The following is a 10,528-nucleotide window of genomic DNA, read 5'->3' as shown; positions in this document are numbered from 1 at the left end:
CAAAAAAAAAAAAAAAATAATAATAATAATAATAATAAACCCGCCAAGCAGAGTCTAGAAGGCAAAAAAAAGAAAATAATAATAATAATAATAATAATAAGTAAAGGTGGCCAGGTACAGTGGCTGATGCCTATACTCCCAGGACTTTGGGAAGCCAAGGTGGGAGGACTGCTTGAGCCCAGAAGTTGGAGACCAGTCTGGGCAATATACCAAGACCTTGTCACATGAAATAAAATAAAATAAAATATTAAAAATAATAGGCCAGGCATGGTGGCTCATACTTGTAAACCCAGCACTTTGGGAAGCCAAGGAGGGTGGATTGCTTGAGTCCAAGAGTTCGAGACCAGTCTGGCCAACATGGCCAAACCCCATCTCTACAAAAAAATACAAAATTATCTGGGTGTTGTGGCCCATATATCTGTAGTCATAGCTAACGAGGCTGAGACATGAGGATCACATGAACCCAGGAGGCAGAGGCTGTGGTGAGCTCAGATTGTGCCATTGTACTCCAGCCTGGGCACAGAGCAGGACTCTTGTCTCGAAAAAAAAAAATTAAATTAAATAAATAAAAATAAAAAAATAAGAAGAATCAAAGTGAATCTTCGGCCGGGCACGGTGGCTCATACCTGTAATCCCAGCACTTTCGGAGGCTGAGGTGGGTGGATCACCTGAGGTCAGGAGTTCGAGACCAGCCTGACCAACATAGAGAAACCCCATCTCTACTGAAAATTCCAAAAATTAGCTGGGTGTGGTGGCGCATGCCTGTAGTCCCAGCTGCTCGGGAGGTTGAGGCAGGAGAATCGCTTGAACCCGGGAGGCGGTGGTTGTGGTGAGTCGAGATCGCACCATCGCACTCCAGCCTGGACAACAAGAGTGAGAATCCATCTCAAAAAAAAAAAAAAAAGAAAGTGAATCTTCACTGAGCATTCCCGAGAGCCAGGTCCTATTCTAAAAAGCTTCCCACATCTTCACTCATTGAAGCTTCACAGCACCCAAAGCAGAGGAAGCTCTGTTGCGGAAGAGGAAACTGAGGCCCAAAGGGTATCTGGACATTGTCTTTTCTTTTCTTTTTGAGACGGAGTCTCGCTCTGTCGTCCTGGAGTACAGTAGTGCCATCTCAGCTTACTGCAACCTCCACCTCCCAGGTCAAGCAATTCTCCTGCCTCAGCCTCCTGAGTAGCTGGGATTACAAGCATGCACCACCATGCCTGGCTAATTTTTGTATTTTAGTAGAGACAGGGCTTCACCACGTTGGCCAGGCTGGTCTCAAACTCCTGACCTCAGGTGATCCATCTGCCTCAGCCTCCCAGAGTGCCGGGATTACAGGCATGAGCCACCAACACCAGCTCTGTGCCTTCCATTTAAAATGCCAACACTGGTGGGGCATGGTAGCTCAAGCCTGTAATCCCAGCACTTTGGGAGGCTGAGGGAGGTGGATCACTTGAGTTTGGGAGTTCGAGACCAGCCTGACCAACATGAAGAAACCCGTCTCTACTAAAAATACAAAATTAGCCTGGAGTGGTAGCACATGCCTGTAATCCCAGCTACTCAGGAGGCTGAGGCAGGAAAATCGCCTGGACCTGGGAGGTGGTGGTTGTGGTGAGCTGAGATCACATCATTGCACTTCAGCCTAGGCAAGAAGAGCGAAACTCCATAAAAAAAAAAAAGCCAGCACTGTTTGCCTAGGGTTTGGGGGGAAGGCCATAGCAACTTGGGTATCTGATCCTATGGGAGACTATGCTACTTAATAATAATTATTCTCACTACAGCCACACATTTTTTCAGGCGCTGGCTATACCCCAGGCACTGTACTGAAGACTGAGCATGCCTGAGGTTGGTTTCCTCCCATGCCCATTCTTCCAGATGGGGAAACTGAGGCACGGTACCGGGAAGCCCTGTGTGCCTCATGCCGGAGCAGCCTGCTGCGTGCCCTCTGCTGCCATACGGTTTAAAATGCCAACATTGTTCATCGTGTGCCTTTCAGGAAGACAATGGGGACCTTTCAGAGCAGAGGAGTCAGCGTGAGCCCCACGGGAGAACAGCAATCATAGTGAAAACTACAGCAGTATCATTTGCTAGTTCCTGAAAGCAACTGCATGCCCAGCTGGACAGAACATTGCTTTGTTCAGCCTCACAGCAGACCCTACAAGGGAGGCATCATGAGCCCACTTTATAGACAAGGAAACTGAGGCCACGCAAAGGGATCGCTTGCCCAGAGTCACACTGCAATTAGGCAGAGAAGTCAGCATTCCATCCAACGCCTGCCAAATAAGGGGTCACAGTCCGCAGGAGAAAGAACTGCCTAAAAATGACAGGTGACACCGACACTGAGTGATGGGGCGACCTTGACACTTTATGGGTGTTTGGGAACCCTCAAAGAGCCTTACCAAATAGATACTGAGATTAACTCACTTAATAGAGGGGGAAACCTGGGCACAGTGGCTCAGGCCAGGTGCGGTGGCTCACACCTGTAATCCCAGCGCTTTGGGAGGCTGAGGTGGGCACATCACCTGAGGCCAAGAGTTCAAGACCAGCCTGACCAACATGGAGGAACCCCGACTCTACTAAAAAAAACAAAATTAGCCAAGTGTGGTGGCAAATGCCTATAATCCCAGCTACTCAGGAGGCTGAGGCAGGAGAATCCCTTGAACCCGGGAGGCAGAGGTTGCAGTGAGCCACGATGGCACCATTGCACTCCAGTCTGGGCAACAAGAGTGAAACTCTGTCTTTAAAAAAAAAAAAAGGAAAGAAAAAGAAAAGGGGGAAACCAAGGCCCCAAGCAAGGCCCCCGTCCACAGCCATTCATCCAGCAAGTGGCAGAACTGGGATCAGAACCAACTGGCAGGGTCCAGAGCCCACACTCCCGACCTCCACACCAGGTGGCAAGCACGTGATGCAGCCCATAAGGAGGAGGAAGAGGCAAGAAGCTCATCAGACGCAAGGAGGTCACCGGAGGAGGCAAAGACATGTGCAGGTGCAGCCTGGAGACACAGCCTGGGCGACAGGCGGGATCACAGTGAACAGGAGAGAAAGAGAACAACGTCCTTCAAGGTGCGGCACGAGGGGCCGGGCGCAGTGGCTCATGCCTATAATCCCAGCACTCTGTGAGGCTTAGGCGGGAAGAGTCCTTGAGCAGGAGTTGGAGACCAGCCTGGGCAACACAGTGAGACCTAGTCTTAACAAAAAAATACAAAAACTCCCTGGGTGTGGTGGTGGGCACTTGTAGTCCCAGCTACTGGGGAGGCTGAGATGCGAGGCTCACTCATGCCCGGGAAGGGCAATGCTGCCGTGAAAAGTGATGGCGCCACTGCACTCCAGCCTGGGTGACACAGCAAGACTGTGTCTCAAAAAATTAAAAAGGTACAGCATCAAAGGTACCCCCTAAGAGCCAGCAAAGGACAAATTGCTGGCCCTTGATCTATCAATCCCACTTCCAGGAGGCCACCACAGGCACACCCACTTTCCTGTAATGTGTGTGGACCTGTGCCTTCCCATGCTGCAAACAGAAACATTCGGAAACGCCTCCACATCCATTATAGTAAAGGAGGATTCGCCCACACAGAGGAATACCACACAGCCAAGAAAAAGATGGAAGACCTACATGAGGTCTCCCAGGAAGATGAAGCAGGAAGAAAGCAATGGATAGAGCAGACTACCATCTGTGTAAGATGAATAGTTTTTTCTTTGTTCGTTTTAGCCGGAATCTCGCTGTGTTGCCCAGGCTGGAGCACCCAGGCTGGCGCGATCTCAGCTCACTGCAACCTCCACCTCCCAGGTTCAAGCAATTCTCCTGCCTCAGCCTCCTGAGTAGCTGGGATTACAGGTGTGTACCACCACACCCAGCTAACTTTTTTATTTTGTAATTTTTTTTTTTTTTTTTTTTTTTTTTTTTTTTTTTTTTGAGACGGAGTTTCGCTCTTGTTACCCAGGCTGGAGTGCAATGGCGCGATCTCGGCTCACCGCAGCCTCCGCCTCCTGGGTTCAGGCAATTCTCCTGCCTCAGCCTCCTGAGTAGCTGGGATTACAAGCACGTGCCACCATGCCCAGCTAATTTTTTGTAGTTTTAGTAGAGACGGGGTTTCACCATGTTGACCAGGATGGTCTCGATCTCTTGACCTCGTGATCCACCCGCCTCGGCCTCCCAAAGTGCTGGGATTACAGGCTTGAGCCACCGCGCCTGGCCTGTAATTTTTGTATTTTTAGTAGAGATGGGATTTTACCACATTGGTCACGCTGGTCTTAAACTCCTGACCTCAGGTGATCTGTCCACTTCAGCCTCCCAAAGAGCTGGGATTACCTGCGTGAGCCACCGTGCCCAGCCTGAATGGTTTTAAAGACATACATCGGTATATAAAAGTACACACACAGAACATCAGAATGGTGGCGGCTGCTCTGGGGAAGAGAGCTAGGGGACCAGGGATTCTGGGGAAGATACAGGGACACATCATCTTTGGTATTCTGAATTTGCCCTGTGTGCTGTGTATCACTTAGGAAAAAAAGAACGAAAGGCAGAGAGAGAAAGATGCTGTCTCAGACCACCCAGGCAGCATGAATGAAACCCCACAACAGCTAATCCAACCCTTCTCTCTCCTCCTCCTGGACTGGATCCCTATGACTTAACTGCTCCCTAGGGCCCTGCCACACAGTAGGCCCTCAGGAAGTTTAATTGGGAACAATTAAAGAAACAAAGGCCCTCTCTGCTTTTGCCAATACCCCCCCACCACCACCAATGAATACATACACTCATACACAAAACTAATTGTCACCAAACTAGAAACGCCTTAGAAAACCCTCTCTCTCCACTGGGGAAACTTGCTTGTTCCTGAGACACAAAAGCTTCAGTCAACTGGGACACAACTCTAATGGTAGTACTCCAGGCAGAGGAGAATGCAAGGAACGGAACCAGGAGACACTCCCTAAGGACCCCTCCACCAAACGCTTCCTCTGGTGTGGCATAAGGTGCATGCTAGCAGGGAGCTAGCTCAGGCTAGACCGGGGACAAAAAACCAGAGGGGTGTGAAGGGGTGAGTAAGGAGGGGGCAATTCATTCTGCTGGGGGAAGGGGGCAGTTAACATCGTGGACACGCAGCTCGGGTAACTATTCTTGTTTTCTACTAAGTGAGGATGCCTGGTGGGGGAAGAAGGCTCAACTATGACCAAGGCAAGACAACCATGCTCCTCACCCCTCTCCCCTGCAGGGCGGGAGAGGGGAAATGGCAGCCCCCTCTGCCTTCCAAGCCCAGGCGGCCTGGAAAGGAATGCCATGTTTTCCTGTTTCCAATTAACTTCCCTTACCAGCAGCCTTCTGCATTCTTGAGACCTGGAGTCAAGGCAGCCTGGGGGGTGGGGGTTGAGAGCTGGCGGGGAACTGCCCTGCTGGCTGGACCTGGGGCTACAAGGTGGCCCACGGGAACCTGGGGAGCCCTACACACCCCCAGGAACTCCCCATTCCCAGACCTCTGGGCCCTGATCCCTTGGCCCTTCCATAACCTGGGGCAGACCCCATCTCCTGAAGGAAGGGTGGGGAAGGGCCGGAGGCCTCTGGGAAGGAAGTCAGCAGGGAGACCCTCTTGGGCCTCACTCAGACTTTTCCCACCACCCTCCGAAAAGATCAGTTCCTACATTCAGCCAGCACTCAGCCTTGAGAGATCTGCGACTTCTCCAGAGCCCCTCTCCTCCTGCCCACCTCCCCCGAGAATTATTATTTATGCCTGTCATTTCACCTAGGGAAATATCTGCACTTAAAGTAGGGGGCAGTGGCTGCAGGGATTAGGGGTCCCTCAACGCTTCTGGGATCAGACTCCATGAAGTACCATCTCCCCAGTTCTGTTGACAAATATGGAGTCCCCACCACTAATCTCTGCTGTCTGGCTTGGAGTCCTGGCTCGGCCATGGAGATGGGGTTTCACCATATTCCAGGCTGGTCTCGAACTCCCAACCTTATGATCCACCCGCCTCAGCCTCCCAAAGTGCTTCCCCTCGCCTCAGTTTCCTCATCTGTAAAATGGCAAGATCACCTGTATTACCTCCTACACCCAGTGAGTTGGGGCCAGCCTCTCTCCCTCAGCCCCCACCCCTCCACCCCGCCAGGTAAATGTGTATTCAGCATGGGTAAAGTGTTTAAGGGGTAGGGCCCCAGTCCCCAAAGCACTCAGAGGGTAGGTGGCACTGAGGGAAATTGTTTGTTTGCAATTGGCCTTACCCCACCACAGGGAATTCTTCTGGGGCAAAGTCCTCTATTCACCTTTAAATTTTTTATTTAATTTATTATTATTATTATTGAGACAGGGTCTCACTCTGTTGCCCAGCGTTGAGAGCACAATCACGGCTCACCCTGGCCTCAAATGCCTCGGCTCAAGCAATCGTCCGACATCATCACCCCCAAGGAGCTAGGGCCACAGGCAAGTGCCACCATGCCCAGCTAATTGTTTGATTTTTTGTAGACACAGGGTCTCATCATGTTGCCTAGGCTGGTCTTGAAATCCTGGGTTCAAGTGATCCTCCTGCCTCGGTCTCCCAAAGTGTTGGGGTTACAGGCGTGAGCCACAGCACCTAGTCTTAAATTTAAATGCCAGTCAGATCAGCTGAGGTCAGGACCTCGAGACCAGGCTGGCCAACGTGGTGAAACTCCATCTTTACTAAATATACAAAAATTAGCTGGGTGTGGTGATGGGTGCCTGTAATCCCAGCTACTCGGGAGGCTGAGGCAGAAGAATCACTTCAACCCAGGAAGTGGAGGTTGCAGTGAGCCAAGATCACACGCCATTGCACGCTAGCCTGCGCAACAAAGAAAGACTCTATCGCAAAAAAAAAAAATTCAATGCCAGCAGCTGACCTTCCTGCCCTGTACCCACACTGCACACCCTGCCTGCTGAATGATAACTATAAATGACACGTTTGGATAATACTTTTACCCACCTCCAGGTCACTTAGAGAAACTATAATTATCCCTACTTGCCGATGACAAAACTGAGGACCAGAAGTTAAATGACCTGACTAAGGTTACAGAGCAGATCAGGCCAGAGAGAGACAGGCAAGAAAGCTCTCTGCTGCTGGGTATGATGACTCACGCCTGTAATCCCAGCACTTTGGGAGGCCGAGGCAGTCAGATCACAAGGTTGGGAATTCGAGACCAGCCTGGCCAATATGGTGAAACCCCACCTCTACTAAAAATACACACACAAAAAAAAAAAAATAGCCCGGCGTGGTGGTGCACAACTGTAATCCCAACTACTTGAGAGGCTGAGGCAGGAGAATTGCTTGAACCCAGGAGGCGGAGGTTGCAGTGAGCCGAGATTGTGCCACTGCACTCCAGCCTGGACAACAGAACAAGACTTCGTCTCAAAAAAAAGAAAAAGAAAGTTCTCCGCTAGCTGCATCAAAGGGCCATGATATGGCAAAGTGACAGCGGGTCACAGGGCATAGTAACAACCAGATGACAACAGTCCCAAACAGTTCAGCTTCTCTCCAGGTAGGGCTTAGTAGCAGCAAATGTGGCCAAGTACCCTGCTCAGTCGGAGAAGGGAGAGCATGACTGGGGCCAGCTCCTAGGTGCCCCAAGCCCATCACTGGCCAGGCCTGGGACTCCCCCTCCCTGACTCTTCACAGGCCTCCAATTCTCAGCTCCTGCAGGCAATTCTTCATTCCAGCCACAAGCGAAATAAATGATCCTGCCCTCAGCCCCACTTCCAAGTACACCCCTTCCCAAAACCAGCTCCCAGGGAAAACAAATCTGGCCGCCGCTTCTAGGTATTAGCTACATTTCCAACCAGGTCCACTGAAGTCAGAGAAGCAAAGTGCCAAAGGGTGGGACAGAAGAGCTTAAGATTTTCTAACTGAGATGGAAATACTGTAGGAGGTAACGAATTGGGGCTCTGTGTGACCCAGGGCTGTGTGACCCTGGGCAAGCCCCTTAACCTCTCTGAGCCTCCATGAACCTGTCTGGAAAATGGGAATAATGTCTGTCCCTCCACTTCCTCCTTGGACTGTGGCCAGTGTGTAATGCATTTAGCAGCGGCAGAAAGAGGCTCCCTAGTTAGAGAAATATTGTTCTTAATTTTTCCATTGGGGGGGTGGAGGGAGCTATGGGGAAGACAAGGGAGGTCAACGTGCCCCCAAAATTCTACCAGCATGGGAAGTGGTTGCTTCCTGAGTTGTCCTCCCCTGTTTTCTCATGACCCAGGGCAGGTCAGAGTTGACAGATCCCCCCACCCCACCCCAGGTGCTGGAAGAGGTGAAAAGCACAGAGAGCTTATCCCAAATCTCAGGCCTTGAAGCCCGGGATGTTTCTAGTTTCCCTGACAAGTGCCCTCTGTAAAGAGGAGTTAAGAGAAAGCCATCCCTAGATCTGTATTATACTATGGGTGGGTGGTAGGTGGGGTGGGGGGTTGACAAAAGGGGGCGATGGTCAGGACACGGACCTGGGCACAGACTGCAGCCCACAAGGCTGGGGACATCAGAGACTAGGACCTGTCACCCGGGCCTCCCCGGGAGAGCTGACACTGCGGCCTCTGACCCCACCTCCAGGGAAGTTCAGCTGCTCAGAACCACAAAGCAAAACAAAGGGGCGCGTAGAGGAAGGAGCCCTAGTGCCTTCCAATCACCACCGGCGCCCAAGCCCGAGTCGAGCCCTTCCGCCGCTCCTCGCCCGGTCGTCCCGGCTGGCGGCGCACCAAGGCCCAGGCAGCCCCTGGTCCCTCGTCTCCCCGCGGCTGCCCGTGACAGGAGTCGGGGAAGCAGCCGAGGGCAGCCGGGGATGGGAAATCCAGATGGCTCCATTCCTCCTCCCTCCTCCTTCATCCCTCCCTCCGGGTGCCCGCGGCCTGGCTGCCCTCCGCAGGGGCCCGAGGAGGCCGCGGGCCCAACTCGTCCGGGCTCACCCCGGGGAAAGGGCTGCCTTTGTCTAAAGGTCACCACCCGAGCGCCGTGCCCCGGCCCAGCCTGGTGCCTCCCGTTCCCAGGCCGAAAGGGAGGAGATGGGGGGCCGCCCCGAACCTCGGGAGGTGACAGGGGAGGCGCTCACCCCCCCACACCCGTAACGGCCCCCTCCGGGATGAGCCTCAGCTGGGGATGGGGGAGGGGGTCACCTCCCTCCACTGCCGGGGGTGGGGGGTCAAGTCAACTCCTTTCATTGTTTAGGGGCGGTGCGGAGGGGGAGCCCCGATGGCCTCCTTCCCCATCCATCCCTCCCCAGCTCTCAGGGGCCCCCCGTGTCCGCGACACCCACGGGAGGGATTTGGGGAGGGGGCGCAGGGGCCAAGCGAGGCGGGGAGATGCAGGCTCGCCGCCTCCGGCAGGGAGATCGCCGCCCGCTGCCCGGTGGCCCTCGCCTTCCCCGAAAGGCGGGGAGCGGGGCGAGGGGAGGGGGCCAGGCCGGGGAGGGGGTCTCCGCGCCCCTCCCCCCGTGGAACGTTAGTTCTCCTCTCCCCGCCGCTCCATTGTATCCCCGGCAGCCGGCGGGAGGGCCGGGGAGGCACCGGGCGCCGGGTCTGGGCAGGGAAGCCGGTTGCGGGGGGGTCCCCGTAGGATCGGGGCGGCGGCGGTGGTGGGAGAGACGCGGGGCGGGGGGGTGCCGGTGGCGGTGGGCGCCGAGCAGAAAAAAAAAAAAAAGAGGCAGCGGGCGCTGCGCCCCGGCTGGGGGGCTGAGTGTGTGAGTGTCGCGGGGGTGGGTTCGGCCCCGGCTCCGGCTCCCCCCACACACACCCTCGCCGCCAACCCCCACTCCCCCCTCGCTTTTGCGCCCTGTCACAGCCCAGACTCGCAGGTAGAGAGAGTTAAGAGATTTAAAGAGAAATTGCTACATTGTGAGAAACTCACCCTGATGTTTGAGCAGCCGTCGGCGCGGGGTCTCCGAGACGGCCCCGCACGGGCTGCAAAGGGAGGACCCAGAAGGGGCCGGCCGGCCGGGCCGGTCAGCGCACTGCCTGATCGCATGGCGGCCGCTCCGCAGCCGCCGCCGGGCCCCCGCCGCCGCCCCGCGCCCAGGCCCGCGCACCCCGGGCCCGCGCCCGCGCCGGGGAGCGTCCCTCGGGTATGCAAAAAAAATTTTTTTTAATTAAATGCAAACGGAAAAAAAAAAACCTCGCAGGTTTTGTGTTCCGCCCCCCCTTCCTCCTCCTCCTCCTCCTCCTCCTCTTCCCTCCTCCCTCGCCGGGGGAGGGGCTTCGGGAGGCCCCGCCCCACGCCCGGGCGGACCAGCCCCGGCCCCGCCAGGCCGAGCGGCGGGCCCAGGAGCCAATGGGAGGCTGCGGACGCCCGAGGACTGGGCCCTCCGCGCCGGCGCCGCCCCCGCCCCCAGCCCCAGTCCCGGGGGTTCGGGGGTGCGCCTGCCCGGGCTCCGGTGTAGTATGTCGACTGCCTAAAGCAGCGATCCGGGTGCCGAGGCGCGGGGGAGCTGAAGAGGTCCGAGCTCTCACACCCCCGGTCCGGCTGGGGAGGGGGCGCCGTGCGTCCTAGGCGCGTCCCCCGAGGCGGAGGACGGTCGCCCGGCGGGAGGACGCGCCCAAGGGGAGCGTCCCAGGTTCGAAAA

The 10,528-nt window shown here is 55.0% G+C and overlaps 1 protein-coding gene across 2 annotated transcripts in view; it reads right to left on the bottom strand.

Moving 5' to 3' along the window:
- Positions 1 to 10,043, bottom strand: part of BICRA (BRD4 interacting chromatin remodeling complex associated protein) — a 94,184-nt gene extending 84,141 nt beyond the window's left edge. For both annotated transcript variants that reach the window (XM_017500425.2, XM_017500427.2), the window contains exon 1: positions 9,817 to 10,043. The gene's annotated coding sequence lies outside the window, so the exon portion shown is untranslated. The remainder of the gene's footprint in view (positions 1 to 9,816) is intronic.
- Positions 10,044 to 10,528: the final 485 nt, after the last annotated feature.

This window comes from Cebus imitator, unplaced genomic scaffold (genome assembly GCF_001604975.1).
Source record: "Cebus imitator isolate Cc_AM_T3 unplaced genomic scaffold, Cebus_imitator-1.0 Scaffold266, whole genome shotgun sequence".
Taxonomy (NCBI): Eukaryota; Metazoa; Chordata; class Mammalia; order Primates; family Cebidae; genus Cebus; species Cebus imitator.
Note: the sequence above shows the minus strand (reverse complement) of the source record. Positions and strands in the feature narration are given on the sequence as shown.